The sequence below is a fragment of the Podarcis gaigeae genome (genome assembly GCF_964106915.1).
Source record: "Podarcis gaigeae genome assembly, chromosome: 1".
Lineage (NCBI taxonomy): Eukaryota > Metazoa > Chordata > Lepidosauria > Squamata > Lacertidae > Podarcis > Podarcis gaigeae.
In genome coordinates this window covers 20,075,354-20,092,223 of record NC_139678.1, presented here as the reverse complement: position 1 = coordinate 20,092,223, position 16,870 = coordinate 20,075,354, and positions in this window count along the sequence as shown.

The following is a 16,870-nucleotide window of genomic DNA, read 5'->3' as shown; positions in this document are numbered from 1 at the left end:
TGTATTGCTTTTGTTTTCTCTCTCCCTGAGAAGAACGACAAGGAGAGAGGCCATGTTTTCTTTGCCCTGATTTATGTATAATAAAGGCGTAGTTTAGTATTGTATCCACACCTCGAGCCTGATCTGTTGTGCGTTTACTCTGCTGAGTAATGTGTGCTCTTGCATGCACAGCAGCTTGAGTTGCGGACACATGTCGGAGGAGGATAACTGATGGATCTCCGAGAAGGAAGACCCTCTGGCTGGGGCCAAGCCAGCTGGCTTTCCATCCCATGGTTCCGACAGAGTTTGCTATTATCGGGATAGAGCTTGTGCTGTTATAGGGAACAATGTTACACACTAATAGCTTGAATTTGTTATTAGGGGGAATGATGCTTAGGCTGTGCCTCAACAGTGGGAGTAAGTAATGCTCCTGAATACCAGTTGCTGCAAACTGCAGGATGGGATGTCTGGATCCTGCCCTTGGGCTTCCCTGGCAGCTGGTTGGCTGCTGTGACAACAGGAGGTTAGATAACATGGACCATTGGCCTGAGCCAGCAGTGCTCTTCTTAGTTTTTCAGGTCTTGGCTTTGTTAATCTCATGTGCTACCTGAGAACCAAACGAGACAGGACAGCAGCAGCTGCATGAGTGTAAATACAGAGCTGACCTAGTCACATAAAACGAGAAGGATAGGAGCCTCTGCACCATGGAAGGTCAGATTTTGCACCCATTGTTTCTTTGGCCCAGCATCAGGCATTATGTGAGTTTTATAGTGGAAAATATTCCCCGTAATTCCCCCCTTCCCTCATGAAAACCCCGGGCACAGCTGAAATATTTCAGTCATGATTCTTATGCAGTGAATGTTCCCGGCTAGGAATGCTTTATTCCAAAAGGAGGCCAGAAGCCTTCTCAACTAAGACAGGTTGTTTTTTTACAAATATCTTTGAACCTGGAATAATTGCTAAGCGCAGGAATGTTAACAGTCAGCGGTGGCAATGGGGAGACATGGCAAGCCTTCTCACGAAGGCCTCCTCTTCAGCCAAGCTTGCCTTGTATGAGTTGTTAAGTGGGATGAAACAATTGCATCAATCACGAATGCATCCTGCAGCCAGAAGACCTACTACTAGAACACGGTGGTACTGCCACCATAGCTCTTGAGGATAAGCATCATTCTGAGAACTGAGAACCGAAAAGGTGAGTTGGGTTTTTCCCATAGTCAAAGCTGTTGCTTGTGCAGTGGTAGTAAGTCACCTTGTGCTGGAGGTTTCCATGAAAGCATGACAGAAATCGCTTCAAAACAAGTGTTTTTCCAAAGTTTTAAAGGAACCTGTCCCAGATCCACGTGACTGCATGACTGTTATTAGACATGTTCTATGCTGCACACATTTCATGTAGAGGCCTTTTGCTCTGTGTGAACTGAGACTACATTCAAGAGCACATCCAGTGCTTACCGGAAGATGGCAGCTGATGAGCACACAATTTGCAAGCAGAAGGTCCGAGATTCAGCCCCTGTCATCACCACGTAAGACTGGGCATGACTCCTTTGCTTTTATTCCTTCAGGCAGAAGAAAAAGATTCTAGCAATCCTTAAAGAGGACTTTATTGATAACCTCCAGTCACACTCCTGTTTTCAGGCTCTCTCCCTCCTTCTCCCTCTTTCTTCAGTTATTGGTTACCACTAAGGACAAACTTCTCAACACTCAGTGCTCCACTGTATGTAGGGAAACTGAGAAGGAAGCTCCTTTCTCCGCTCTCCATCACTTTAAGTGCTGCCACAATTCTGCAGGTGGGATTTAATTACGTGCCAGCAAATTCAGGTTGGGCAATTCTCGTTGGTTGGGAAGCCTTGTGCTTCCCCTGCAAAACTCCTCTTCCTCAGGACTTCAGACTTTATGCTATAAGGAAAATTACAGGTAAATGTGTGAGGTAACACTTGTTTTGATACGGTGTCACCTAAACTCCCAGCAAACAGATCAGGATGAATACTCAATAAACAGGTTGTCTGGAAGCACCCTGCGTGTGGATGGGTTATGTGACTGGAGCTCTCCTTTGCACAGGAAATCATCCCTAACTGGGGCTACAAGGGTAGTAAATCCGAGTAAACTTTCGTTCCAACCTGTAGAAGACCTGTCAAACTTGCATCTCTCTCCTTGAATACAAGCTTGCTCCCCACGAACTCAGCAGAGGACCAATGACCTCCCATTCAGCATCACCAGATTCAGCATTTGCCATCTGCGGGAGTTGTCATCTTTCATGGTTGCACCATTCAGTCTCTCAGAGTTCAAGTAAAGTTGAAGTGCTCAGAAGTCACACAAGCCCAGAGCCTGGTGCCACTTCGCTGTTTATCTCCTTCATTGAGTTGCTTACATTCCAGCCGTGCTGAGATCCCTCCCGTCTGTTCTTTCCCCTGGATTTCTTGTTCTGTATGAAAGCTGCTGAGGGACTTTCGTGGGGGAAGTTGCTCGTTTTTGCAACCAGGTTTTCTGCATGCTTGGCTTTTACAAACAGCTGTCTCAATAGGGTGGTCATTGAAGGAGATTAACAAAATGGAGAACGGCACTTTGTCATAAGCCCCTAGAGCAGGGTTCAGCAAACGTTTTCAGCAGGGTGCCAGTCCACTGTCCCTCAGACCTTGTGGAGGACTGGACTATATTTTGGGCAGGGTGAATGAACTATTTTCGCCCACCCACAAAGAGGCCTGAAGATGCTTCTCTTTACGTGTCCCAGTTGTTGTCCCAATAGCCACAGTTGGGCTTCTCCAGCCAGCCAGCTGCCATCGCGGGGTAGGAGGCTTGGTTGGCTGGCAAAGACAGAAGTAGCAGCCCTGGCGGAGGAGCTGTGGTCGGAGGTTAGGATATTGTTCTGTTCCACCTTTAGAACAGGCATGTAGAGTTGTTGTATGTCACATGTCTGTTTACTTCCAGCACAGCCTACTGGGAACTTCATTGTGTATAGCTTTTGCTTATGCTGTTTGCTTGGACACGAAGGGAAGCAGACATGTTTTTCCTTTGTCCTGTTGCTGAATAAAATCCTTGTAAATATGCTTACATATGCCTCTGTCTGCCCTTGCAAAGTGTTCTTATCTCTGCTGGCTTGAGTGCTCAGTCTCTAAAGGTCTCTGAGGCTTGAGTCGCAGTGTTGATGATGTTCTGAGAACCAGAGTTCACCCGGCTGCCAGCCGGTGGGCTGGAGCCAGCTGGAGGCCTGCCAATTGCCCCCATCTCCCTGGACGCATCCCAACAGTGGAACCGGGGCATCGCAGGAGCTTTTACCCACCACCTGCTGCTGCTGCTGCCCCAGAGACACCGCAGAGAAGAAGACAGAGCCACCCACCAACCTGCAAGTGGCGGCCGCAACCCCCACAACAACCAGCCTGAATGCCATGGGAGGAATGAAGGAGGGAGGGAGGGAGGGAGGCAGGAGGTGACAAAGAAAGCTTGCGAGGAAGCGACGTGGAGAAGGGGTGCAGAGAAGGAAGGAAGGAAGGAAGGAAGGAAGGAAGGAAGGAAGGAAGGAAGGAAGGAAGGGCAAACAGAGGGAGAAGGAGGGAGAGTAGGAGGAAAATGCAGCAGCAGCCAGCAACTGGCATCACACGCCCCCTTCACAGCACCTCCCTGCTCAGGCAGGCAGGCAGGCAAGGCTCGCCGTTGACGGCGCCCGGGGTGGGACAAGATTGCTCCGTCCCTGAGGAGAAAAGCACCGCAATGTGAGGGAGAGGGAAAGAACATGCGCGCTAGCGATCCATGTGGCAATTCCCGGACTGTCTGCGGGCTGGATCTAGAAGGCAATTGGGCCTGATCCGGCCCATGGGCCTTAGTTTGCCTACCCACGTCCTTGAGCATAAACCATCATGTTTCTATGATGGCTTTTCAGACAACTTCCTTCCTTCCTTCCTCCCTTCCTTCCTGATGACCCCCTCATAGCTTCAGCAAGCTTGGGTCTGAAGCAGCAGTCAGTCGTGGCTTCCATTCTCTCAGTGCATCCTCCTCCAGCCAGACCAAGATGGTTCTGCCTCTCATGGCCTCTGCCAGGTGTTCTATCTATTTCCTCCATCATCTTCCCGGCAGCCTTTGCAGAAAACAACCCTTTCACATCCAGCATTCTCCCTGTCTCTCTGTGGCCTCCATTTCAAAAGCCTCCTGGAAAAGGCACTTTTTTCACACACCCTGCAATCTTGGCAGCCTCCCCCTTTCTTCTCTGATGCTGAATGTCTCACCTTTTGTCCAGGTAATGACTCTGCTATCGCTTGTATTTGTTGTCGGGTGGCACCTCTCAAAGTCTAGCTCTTGGGGAAGCTGGCTTGACTTCAAACCCCATGTTCACTAGTTTCAGAAATTATGGGCAGAATCTGGCACCTAAGAATATTAGGGGATCCTGGCTCCCTGCAAACCCATAACAGTACCTATATGCTTTCCCTCAAAAGGTAAATATTGACTACAGGGGGTGACATTTTGGTCATCTGGCACTGTGATTCTGATATGATTCAGCACACATATATTCTGCTGTCCCACCTGCAGAATATGGAACACTAGATCTCCTGATGTTATGCCTGAATTTTTTTTGCCCTAAGACCAGAATCACTGAGACATGGAGGAAATGAGGCACAGAGTGCTGATGTTAAAGCCTTTTGCAACTTGCACATGGAAAACCCTTTTGGACGGAATTGAGGAATGTGAGCAGAAAATCCCTCTGATGTGCGATACTCATTCTAGTGAGTCATCTGTGAGCAACAACCCGCCCTGCTCAGCTAGAATGCTTCTGTCTGTGACCATGATGAACGATTCCACAATTCTCATTCCATTTCTTTAAAAATAAAATAAAAAAGCACAAAGACAGAAGGAAAAAGTTGCAATACTGGAATAATATTTTTTTAAAGGACTAGATAAATGAATCCTTCTCCAGTTTCTGGCATTCTTCTGCACTGGGATCTGAAAATCAACTCTCGCACAGGCTGACTGAATAGTCTTTCCTTATAAAGCTGCAAATGGGAAAACCTGCAGCCACCATCAGGCTATCCTGAACCTTCTTTCCTCTCTGGAGCCCTTGTCTGTGTTGGTGCTCATTTCCCTCTTTCTCTCTGACCTTAAGGCAGCCATACGGGAACAATAAACTTCAAAAGGAGACTGTAACATGAAACTGCTGCATTACAATTCATCAAAGGACTCAGTGTTATTACTGACAGACTGAAACAGCTCAAAGCTTTCATTTAAATGTTAAAATAACACTTCATGTGCTCACTGGCTCACCAATGCCAGAATGTCTGTGTTATCAACAACTGTGTTTTGTTTTGGTGAATAGCAATCGCTACTAATATAATTATCACTGTCTGTGCTTTTTTTTTTGCATTTTGTTTCCTTCTGACCTCAGTATTTCCAGCCCCAGCCACATGTATGTATGCCTACAGCTCAGGATAATGTGTCATTGAATCTGATGAAGTGAGCCATAGTACACTAATAAATGCTTCAATCTATTATTATCAAATGACTAACAAAATAATTGTTAGTCTTTTAATAACCATGCATACTTGTGTTTCTGTGTGTGAGGCGAGGGGGGAATAAGTTGGCAGCCTCCATTTAGTGAGCACCGAAAGATTAAGAAAAAGTTTCCTTGCCCTGAAAACCAAGAAGCAGGCAAGATCTGGCTTGAAATGATAAACAGAAAATGATAAATAGAAAAATTTGAGTGGATTTTGCACCCCGCAATCACTATCTTAGAGTCTCTCTGCTTTCTTCCTCTTTCCCCCATCCCCTTTTTAAAATTTTGTGTTGTGTCTTTTACATTGCAATTCCATGGCTAGGAACTACCTTTTTAATCTTTGTGCAGCTGCTTAGAAACATGTAGATGGATTTATAAATGAATAACAATTCTCACGCTCGTTTATAAGTACTGCTCCTAGTTTCCTTTCTCCGCTTTGCAACTGTAAAAAAAGGTAAAGGGACCTCTGACCATTAGGTCCAGTCGCTGACGACTCTGGGGTTGCGGCGCTCATCTCGCTTTATTGGCCGAGGGAGCCGGCGTACAGCTTCCGGGTCATGTGGCCAGCATGACTAAGCTGCTTCTGGCGAACCAGAGCAGCACATGGAAACAGCATTTACCTTCCCACCAGAGTGGTACCTATTTATCTACTTGCACTTTGACATGCTTTTGAACTGCTAGGTTGGCAGGAACTGGGGCCGAGCAACAGGAGCTCACCCTGTCGCAGGGATTCAAACCGCCAACCTTCTGATCGGTAAGCCCTAGGCTCTGTGGTTTAACCCACAGCGCCCTTAACATCCAATACAAGATGAGAGGGCTCTCAGCTGAACAAGTCAAAAACTAAAGTGCTTGAGAAAAATTTTACACCGATTGAGAAAGAGAGGTTTCAGAAGGAGACAGGTTTAACATTAGTTAAGAAAGTAAAATATTTGGGGTTTAATATGACTGCTAAGAATTTAAACCTATTTAAAGATAATTATGAGAAATGTTGGACAGAAGTGAAAAAAGACTTAGAAATATGGTCAAATTTGAAGCTTTCCTTGTTGGGTCGAATTGCAGCTATAAAGATGAATGTATTGCCAAAAATGTTATTTCTGTTTCAATCACTGCAAATTCTGGACAAGATGGATTGTTTCAAGAAGTAGCAGAGAGATATTTCTAGATTTGTCTGGCAGGGCAAGAAGCCCAGAATAAAATTTAAAATATTAACCGATGCAAAGGAAAGAGGCGGATTTGCCCTGCCAGACCTTAAACTTTACTATGAATCAGCAGCATTCTGCTGGTTGAAAGTGTTATGTAGTAAAGTTTCACCCTGGGCCAGCAGGGGGATACTGTATATAGTTTTCACTCAGGTCTGTAGATAGTTTTCCCTCAGGTCCGCGTCAGTTATTTTAGGCGGGAACTCTGGGCTGTTGTTGTTACAATGTTGACAGCCGGCTGCCTATAAAAGCAGGCCGGCTGAGCTGTTTGCAGTCAGTTCTATTCCAGCTTACGAAATAAAGAGCTATTTGGAGAAATCGCTGGTCGTCGGCTATGTCAACCCACAACTTAACACTGGCGACGAGGATGGGATCGATGGACATCAGAGCACAGCCAGATGCGGCCAGCCTCTGAACTGAGCTGAATCACTGAGCTGAATCACAGAGCGAAATCACTGAGCGAAATCACTGGACAGAACCAATTCAGAGCTGACTGTTCTGGCTAGAGCACTGTGTTCCATCCATCGCCCTTCACGCCGGCATCGGAATCATGGCTTCACTTGTGCCTCTACCGCCGTTTGCGCCAGCCTCTGAATCATGGGATTCCTACCTCGCTCGGTTCGACTGCTACCTCCAAGCCAACGAGCTGACAGCAGTATCAAAGGATCGTAAGCGGGGCCTATTCCTCAGCCTCTGTGGGCCTGAGGTGTTTGAGACGGCCCGAGCATTGGTTGCGCCCGAAGCAGTCCAGGCAACACCATGGGACACGATCCAAGAGAAGCTCCGCAACCACTACGCACCAAAGCCGTCCAAGATTGCTGCCCGCCATGTGTTCTACCACCGGAACCAGGCAGAGGGGGAGTCAATCAACAACTACACCACCGCCCTGCGACAGGCTGCAATGCACTGTGAGTTCTGAGACTTAGACGATGCCCTGATGGATCGAATCGTCTGCGGTGTCCGGGACATCCATCTGCAACGGCGTCTCCTCGCCAAGCCAGACCTCACGCTGCAGAAAGCCATTGAAAAGGCTGTGGCCTCAGAAGCTGCTGAACGCTCCGCCCAGGAGATCCGCAAGTCCAGCAGCCAGCGTCTTGCTAGGGAGCCAGTTCCGGTGCATCATGAAGAGGCCAGCAGTGATGAGGCATCCTCCAGTGAAGGCGATGACGTGCACCAGACAAAGCGGGAGCACAGGAAGTTCCAACAGAAGTCCAAGGGCCAACTGGAATGTGCCGGCTGCGGAGGCAACCATTCCCGTGCCAAGTGTCGATTCAGAGACGCCATCTGTAGGAAGTGTTCCAGAAGGGCCCACATCGCTAAGGTCTGCCGATCGGCTCCGTCTGACACCCCCCCTTCATCGACTCGCAAGTCCAAGCCTTCACTCCAGTCTGCCAAGGAAAGTTGTTTCGCTCTCACCAACTGCCGCTGCCCGTCTGGAACCACGATTGGCCAAACCGACTCGCCTACGCGACGCAAGCTGAACGTCACGGTGCTCATTGAAGGAGCTCCATGTGACATGGAGATCGACACCGGGTCTGCCCTGTCCATCGTGTCGTGGAGCACCATCAAAAGACTGGTACCCAAAGTGTCCAAAAGGCAACTCGACTCTCACCGCGTACACCTGAGAGACTACCAGGGAAACGACATTCCGGTTGGTGGTGGTCGAAGGTCAGCGGCCAAGCCTCCTAGGGCTAGACTGGTTTGATGCCCTCGGCCTGGAAGTCACCGGCATCAACTGCATCTCTAACGCAGAGACTGAGGGTCTGGTCAAAGACTTTGCCGAGGTTTTTGACGGCACCTTGGGGCAATATACAGGTACGCCCATCTCCTTTAGCCTTGATCCACAAGTCGCCCCCATCAAGCTAAAGCCACGCCGGGTTCCCTTTGCTCTCAAGGCTAAGGTGGACGAACAACTGGACAAACTGATCGCCCAAGGAGTTTTGGAGCCGGTTGACCACGCCAAGTGGGAAATCCCCATCGTCACGCCTGTCAAGCCAGATGGGTCGGTGAGAATCTGCGCTGACTACAAGTGCACGATCAACAAGGCACTTCAGCAGCACGCTTATCCGGTTCCTGTTGTCCAACACCTGCTGCATTCCCTGGGTGAGGGTAAGGTCTTCGCTAAGCTGGACCTTGCCCAAGCCTATCAACAACTGCCAGTCGATGATGCCACTGCTGAAGCCCTGACGATCGTCACCCACCGGGGGGCATTCCATTGCCGCCGGTTGCAGTTCGGGGTGAGTGTGGCTCCTGGCATCTTCCAAAGCCTTATGGAGCGTCTCCTGCAAGGGCTTCCGGGCGTGGTACCATATTTTGATGACGTCTTGGTGTCTGCAGACTCACACCAGCAGCTGTTCGAGCGCCTCCGTGCCGTGCTGACCAGCTTCCAAGAGGCCGGGCTCAAGGTAAAGAGGGAGAATTGCCAGATCACCGTTCCACAAGTAGAGTTCCTGGGCTATCTTATCGATGCCTCCGGCCTTCACCCGACCACATCCAAGATCCGCGCTATCCAGCAGGCCCCCACCCCAAAGAACAAGACGGAGTTGCAGGCATTCCTGGGGCTGCTGAACTTTTATAACATGTTCCTGCCCCACAAAGCCACAGTGGCTGAGCCTCTTCACCGACTCCTTAGTACAAAGACGCCTTGGGCCTGGGGTCATCGGGAGACGGCGGCCTTCAACGCGGTCAAGGCTCTCCTTTCATCAGACAGTGTGCTGGTACAGTACAGTGAATCCAGGCCGCTGGTCCTTGCCTGCGACGCCTCACCTTTTGGCATCGGTGCTGTCCTTAGTCACCGTTTTCCAGATGGAAGAGAAGCACCACTCGCCTACTTTTCCAGGACACTATCTCCGACGGAACGGAATTACAGCCAGCTCGACAAGGAGGCATTGGCACTTGTGGCTGGAGTGAAGAGGTTCCATGAATACCTCTATGGCAGGACTTTTGACCTCATCACTGACCACAAGCCACTCCTGGGCCTCCTCGCCGGTGATCGTCCAACTCCACCGGTCCTCTCGCCACGCATGCTGCGATGGACTGTTTTCCTGGCTGCCTACCACTACCGGCTCATCCGTCACCCAGGGAAATCGATGGGCCATGCCGACGCCCTCAGCCGTTGCTCTCTTCCAGCATTTGTGGAAGACCCGGCTCCAGCTTCATCGCTCCTTCTGATTGAGTATCTTCCGGCAGCGCCTGTATCAGCTGCCACTGTGGCCTCCGCGTCTGCCCAGGATCGCACCATCAGCCAGGTGCTCAACTGGGTGTGGAGGGGGTGGCCACAAGGGCCTTTTGCATCGGAGTTCCAGCCCTTCGCAACCAGACAACATGAACTCTCAGCTCATCGCGGCTGTCTGCTGTGGGGAGACCGCGTCGTGATTCCCCAGGGACTCCGTCAGCGCGTCCTGGAGGCTCTGCACGTTGGCCACCTGGGAATTGTCAAAATGAAGGCGTTGGCTCGGTGTTACGTCTGGTGGCCTAATATGGACGATGCCATCATTGCCTGGGTGTCCGCCTGTCAAGCGTGCCAAGAGTCGAGGCCTGCACCACCGGCAGCTAAGGGACACACCTGGGAGACGCCAAAGACACCCTGGTCGAGGGTGCACATTGATCTGGCTGGCCCCTTTCACGGCCGGACCTTTATGGTAGTGGTGGACGCCTATTCCAAATGGCTGGAGGTCGCCCTGATGCCCTCCACCACTACCGAAGCTGTCATCCGGGTGCTGCGAGGCCTGTTTGCAACGCATGGGTGTCCTGATGTCCTTGTCTCTGACAATGGACCACAGTTCACGTCAGGCATGTTTGAGCGGTATCTTTTGGGACTGGGCATCCGCCATGCCCTAACGGCACCCTTTCATCCATCCAGCAACGGGCAAGCGGAAAGAATGGTGCGCTCGGCAAAAGAGGCACTGGCGCGCCTGGACCGGGGAGACTGGCATGAGCGGGTCGCCGAATACTTGTTCGTGCAACACATCACCCCTCATGCGGCCACAGGGAGGAGTCCTGCTGAACTGCTTATGGGCCACCGCCTCAGGTCACCGCTCGACCGGCTACACCCAGACTTTGCCGTGGCTGAACCCCCGGGCTGTGCCAACGCGCCACGGTCATTTGTCCCAGGAAACCAGGTCTTTGCCCGGAACTATGTGGGGGACATTCCTTGGGTGCCAGCCACAGTAGTGGGAGTCACTGGACCTCGCTCGTACCAGGTGGCACTCGAAGACGGACGCTTGTGGCGACGGCACATAGACCAGCTTAGGCGCAGGGTTGGGGACTTGGACACTACCAAGGTGCCCCCAACTGCGCTTGCGGCTCCAGAAGAGACACGTACAGATGGCGAGGCCCCACCTACACCTCCCTCGCAAACTGCCAGCGTGGAGCCGAACCAAGCCGCTTCAGAGGGTCTGCCAGACTTACCACAGACTCAGACCACTCCACTTGCGGAGGCTCCACCCACAGCAGCGGATCCAGGGGATTTGGTTCCAACGCCACCTAGGGTCGCACCACAGCCTCAGCAAGAACTGTGTGGCTCTCCGGACTTGGCTACCAGTCCCCGGCGGTCTGGCAGAGTTTCCAAGCGCCCAACTTATTTAAAGGACTATGTTGTTGGACATGTATCACTGTTGGTCTAAGTATGGGAAATGTAACCAATATGCTTTTGTGCCTAATTGAACCATTACGCTTAGTGCTGTATATAAGGAAACCATTACGATTGTAACTAACACCTTATCTCGGTGGGGAGGGGTGTTATGTAGTAAAGTTTCACCCTGGGCCAGCAGGGGGATACTGTATATAGTTTTCACTCAGGTCTGTAGATAGTTTTCCCTCAGGTCCGCGTCAGTTATTTTAGGCGGGAACTCTGGGCTGTTGTTGTTACAATGTTGACAGCCGGCTGCCTATAAAAGCAGGCCGGCTGAGCTGTTTGCAGTCAGTTCTATTCCAGTTTACGAAATAAAGAGCTATTTGGAGAAATCGCTGGTCGTCGGCTATGTCAACCCACAACTTAACAGAAAGACTGGCTGCTTCTTGAGAACACAGACATTTTGGACCTAGAAGGTTTCAATAATGTTTTTGGTGGCATGCATATTTGTGGTACGACAAGGTTAAAGCACATAAAGCATTTAAAAACCATATTGTCAGGAAAGCATTGTTTAATGTCTGGATAAGATATAAAGACTTACTGGAAAATAAAACCCCAAGGTGGTTGTCACCAATGGAAGCGAAGGCTCAGAAAAAGCTCAATATGGAGGCCAAATGGCCGAAATATTGGGAAATTTTGGAACAAGAAGGAGACAAATTGAAATTACAGAGTTTTGAGAAATTAAAAGATAAAGTGCGAGACTGGCTTCATTATTATCAAATAAGAGAGGCCTATAATTTGGGCAAAGAAATTGGCTTCCAGGTGGAAAAATCAAAATTGGAAACAGAACTGTTAGATCCCTAAACCACGATACTTTCAAGAATGTATAACTTGCTGTTAAAATGGAATACGCAGGATGAAACGGTTAAATCTGCTATGATTAAATGGGCACACGACATTGGTCATAACATTATGTTTGCTGACTGGGAACAGTTGTGGACCACCGGTATGAAATTTACGGCATGTAATGCCTTAAGAGAGAATATTATGAAAATGATATACATGACACCAGTCAAACTTGCCCGATAACAAATGTTGGAAATGTAAAGAAAATGAAGGTACATTCTTTCACCTTTGGTGGATGTGCCCAAAGATTAAGGCTTTCTGGGAGACGATCTATAATGAAATGAAAAAGGTATTTAAATATACCTTTCTGAAGAAACCAGAGGCCTTTCTCCTGGGCATAGTCGGCCAATTGGTGCCAAAGAAGGATAGAACTTTCTTTATGTATGCAACAACAGCAGCAAGAATACTTATTGCAAAGTATTGGAAGACACTAGATCTACCCACCCTGGTAGAGTGGCAGATGAAGGTGATGGACTATATTGAATTGGCAGAAATGACTGGCAGAATCCGAGACCTGGGAGAAGAGTTGGTGGAAGAAGATTGGAAGAAATTTAAAGACTATCTGCAGAAACACTGTAAAATTAATGAATGTTAAAATGATGTTGGACTGAAAATAAGTGGCATTAGCAACAAAGTTAATAAGAATATGCAAAAATGAATTGATAATGGATGAAAATTTAGAGTTATAATATGTTAACATATAGAGTTAAGATAAAGGAAAGAGGGTAAGGATTTGCTGATTTGATTATGTAAAGGGGAATACAAAAGGGGTGTGTGTGAGGAGGTCAAGGAAACAAGCTAATGAGTTTAAAGCTATAAGAAATGGATTTGTTTTTAATTCTTTTTATCTATTTGTTTTTTGTATTTTGTATTTTTCTTTTTCCTTTTTCATGTATTTTGTATGTTTTCTTTTTCTATTTTTTCTTTTCATATGTTTTGTTTTTCTTTGTATTTTGTAAACCTATGTCTTTGTAAAATCTCAATAAATATTCCATAAAAAAAAAACAAGATGAGAAGGCTCTCAGCCATGTTCTCTGGGATGCAGTGGGAAAGAGCCGGCCAGCAAACCTACTTTCATGTGCCTCTGTTCAAAAGTAAATGCAAATACTCTCCCCAGCCTCCTTATATTATCACTCTAAGATTTTGGCGCTCTTCCTAGTGTGCAGAGTGGTCCTGCCGGCATCACTGCTTGTGAGCGCCTGTTTCCAAGCTAGTGGGTCACCTGCTCCTCTCGCTGCCACAAATCCTCAGATAATAAAAGGTTTAGCATCGGCATGTCAGTCACTGTAAGTTCACACAAATTGAAGTCGGCGGAGCTAGCCTTGCATGTACCGGCAGAGTCTCTGTCAAAGAACAGAGGCAGCAATGCACTTTATACCGTAGTTCATTAGTGTTTTAAGGCAGCCGTCTGATTTGAAAAGGGCTAGTTAGACCAAGCATGAAATCAGTATGGAAAGAGTGGGAAAGGAGCCCAGATTACCTAGCATTTTCCATCATTGCTTTGGCTTCTTGTTGTGTCCTGGACGCACTGTGTCTTTCTGAGAAAAGACCATTGAAACAGAATAAAGAAGCAATGGGTGTTGACTGTTGTGAGGAACTATAATTTGAGCCTCCCCCACCCCCCACCCCCGGAGTCAAATCCAAAGGGACTGTGATGGAATAGAAAAAGAGGCAGAGAACATTTCTTTACAGAGCTCACAATGCCAGTAAGTGCTAAGAGAGTCTCATGTAGACCAGGGTGGAATCTACACACATATAAAAAAATGCTTTGAAAATGCTTTTTTTTAAAAAAAAAAAACTGTTTTGAAAAATACATTGAATTTGCCATAGCTCACCATTGCCATCTAGTGTCATGTTTGTAGACTGCATTTTACAACACACTTGTAAACATTTTATTTGCAGCTGTATAGCTGAGTCTCAGGAAACCTTTGGTACTCCAGATTGTTGCTGAACTACAACTCCCATCATCCCTAGCCATGAGCTATGTGGCTGATGGGAGTTGTAGTTCAGCTCCCCATGCTTGATATAAATAGTGGAGCACTAATCCGTAGTGGATGGCATGATGGGGTGCCGCCTATCACCGGACCAACAGGCCTGTAACTTCCAGGAATTTCTTGGGATCACTTTTTAAAAATTGTGTTACACAGACTATTTTCCAATTCTCAGGTATGGAAGCTCATGGACAAGTTATGTTTTTTGTTTTTGTTTGTTCACATTTGAGTTCTTTGAGAACTCTCACAGGGAGGTAATCTGCTAAAATCTGCAGATCAAACTGAGTCAGGAAAGTTGGCCCACTATGCATGACTCGTCCCATTTCATGATTCACAGCAGAATATGGATTGGAAAGGAAGAATCGGATGTACTTGTACAGGGAAGCAAGCCAGCCCTGTTTTGACAAACATAATTAAAAATGCTCTGTACACGTAGCTGTCATTTCACTCTGCAGACTCCTGCTTTGACATAACCATTCATATAGCAGACTAAAATAAATAAGCAAATGTCCTTTGCCCAAAAGAGCATGGAAGTAAGTGTCCCAACATATTTAAGTCAATGAAATAAATCTATACAAGGTTGGTTCATCAGCAGGAATGCCAAGCACAGAATGACTGGCTCACTACAAGAAGTGCTCATAGAATGAATTACTCATGAGCAGCCTCATGCATTGTTGCAATGCAAGCAGAGACTCATGGGAAAACAGCGAAGAGGCTCCAACCAGAATAAAGCCAATCTGGAGGAACTGCAGTGAGGAATGGACTGCTCTGCAAATGCAAACAACAGTTCAGATCAAGGGAAGTAATAGTACCACTCTATTATGCCTTGGTCAGACCACACCTGGAATCCTGTGTCCAATTCTGGGCACCACAATTTAAGAAGGATATTGACAAGCTGGAACGTATGCAGAGGAGGGCAGCCAAGATGATCAAGGGTCTGGAAAGTGGAAACTAAGCCTTACAAGGAACGTTTGAAGGAGCTGGGTATGTTTAGCCTGGAAAAGAGGATATGTGATAGCCATCTTCCAATATCTTAAGGGCTGTCACATGGAAGAAGGAGCATGCTTGTTGTTCGACAGTGGAACAGACTCCCACGAGAGGTGGCGGATTGGCCAGTGTGGTGTAGTGCTTAAGAGCAGTAGACTCGTAATCTGGTGAACTGGGTTTGCATCTCCGCTCCTCCACATGCAGCTGCTGGGTGACCTTGGGCTAGTCACACTTTTCTCTCAGTCTCTCAGCCTCACTCACCTCAGAGTATTTGTTGTGGGGGAGGAAGGGAAAGGAGATTGTTAGCCGCTTTGAGACTCCTCAGGGTAGTGATAAAGCGGGATATCAAATCCAAACTCTTCTTCTTCCAACCTTGGAGGTTTTTAGCAGAGGTTGGATGGTCCCCTGTCATGGATGCTTTAGCTAAGATTCCTGCATTGCAAGGGGTTGGACTAGATAGCCCTTGGGTCCCTTCTATGATTCTATGAGTTCAGCAACCATGACCTTTGCAGATTCAGAGTTAACGCTTTTCGTTTGCTTATCACTGCTGTGTGAGGGAGATCATTTTCATTTAACTTTAATATGTTTCTTCATATTGTTGTTGAAGAGGGTTCCAGAAGTCGGTTTGAGTATAGGGAGGCTTGAGCCAAGGAGACGGTTAGTGAGCGCCCTCTACTGACTAGAACCATTAGCTGTCAAGGAAAAAAAATGGAAATCAAAGTTTCTTAGCGGCACGACGGGTGCCAGAGATCTGCGGGCTGTTTGCTGTAGAAACCTTGCCACTTTAGGGTTATGGAAATTGTAGGGATTCCACAGGGAAACTGTTGTGTAAGACTCATACAAGAGCTACAAAGAACTCCTCAAAATTAGGATACAAAGATTGGTACAGTATTTTCATTTCATTTCCTTATTTGAACTTCCAGCCTGCTCTTCGTACACATGATCAGGGTGGGTTACGGAAGTGTATTGAAAGCATTGTAAAATAACTTGTACAGTGGTACCTCAGGTTACATACGCTTCAGGTTACATATGCTTCAGGTTACAGACTCTGCTAACCCAGAAATATTACCTCGGGTTAAGAAATTTGCTTCAGGATGAGAACAGAAATCGTGCTCCGGCGGCACGGCAGCAACAGGAGGCCCCATTAGCTAAAGTGGTGCTTCAGGTTAAGAACAGTTTCAGGTTAAGAACGGACGTCCAGAACGAATTAAGTACTTAACCTGAAGTACCACTGTACATTAAAGAACAACAAAAAACAGCAAATTGAGAAGAGTTGGAAAGGTCCACAAAAGCAATCTAATACAGCTCCCTGCAATGCAGGAATCTTTTGCCCAACACGGGGCTCAAACCCACAACCCTGGGATTAAGAGTTTCCTGCTGTAGTGACAGAGCTATGGATCAAATAGCACAGACAAGAAAGGGAAGTGGGGGGGGGGGGCTCTTTAGTTAAATGAACCAGTCTTTCTGCTTCCAGCCCCCAATGTGCTTCTGTGGCAATTCTGAGGCGTTTGGAGCTTACACTTCACAAGAAGCAGCATTGGCGAACAAACCTCGGCTCGGATGACGACGTGAAAGACTCTGAAGCAAATTGCCTTTGAAGGCCCACTCTCTGGATGTCAGCACGGATCGTCATATTAAATGGTACACGGAGCTTGAGGATATGCTGTGCGGGCTGCACTAGGGGATGCAGGGAAACACGCTCCACCACAATTGCCTCCTGTCAAACCCAGCAGTTGGGTTAGGCCTGTTCAAGCTACAGTGC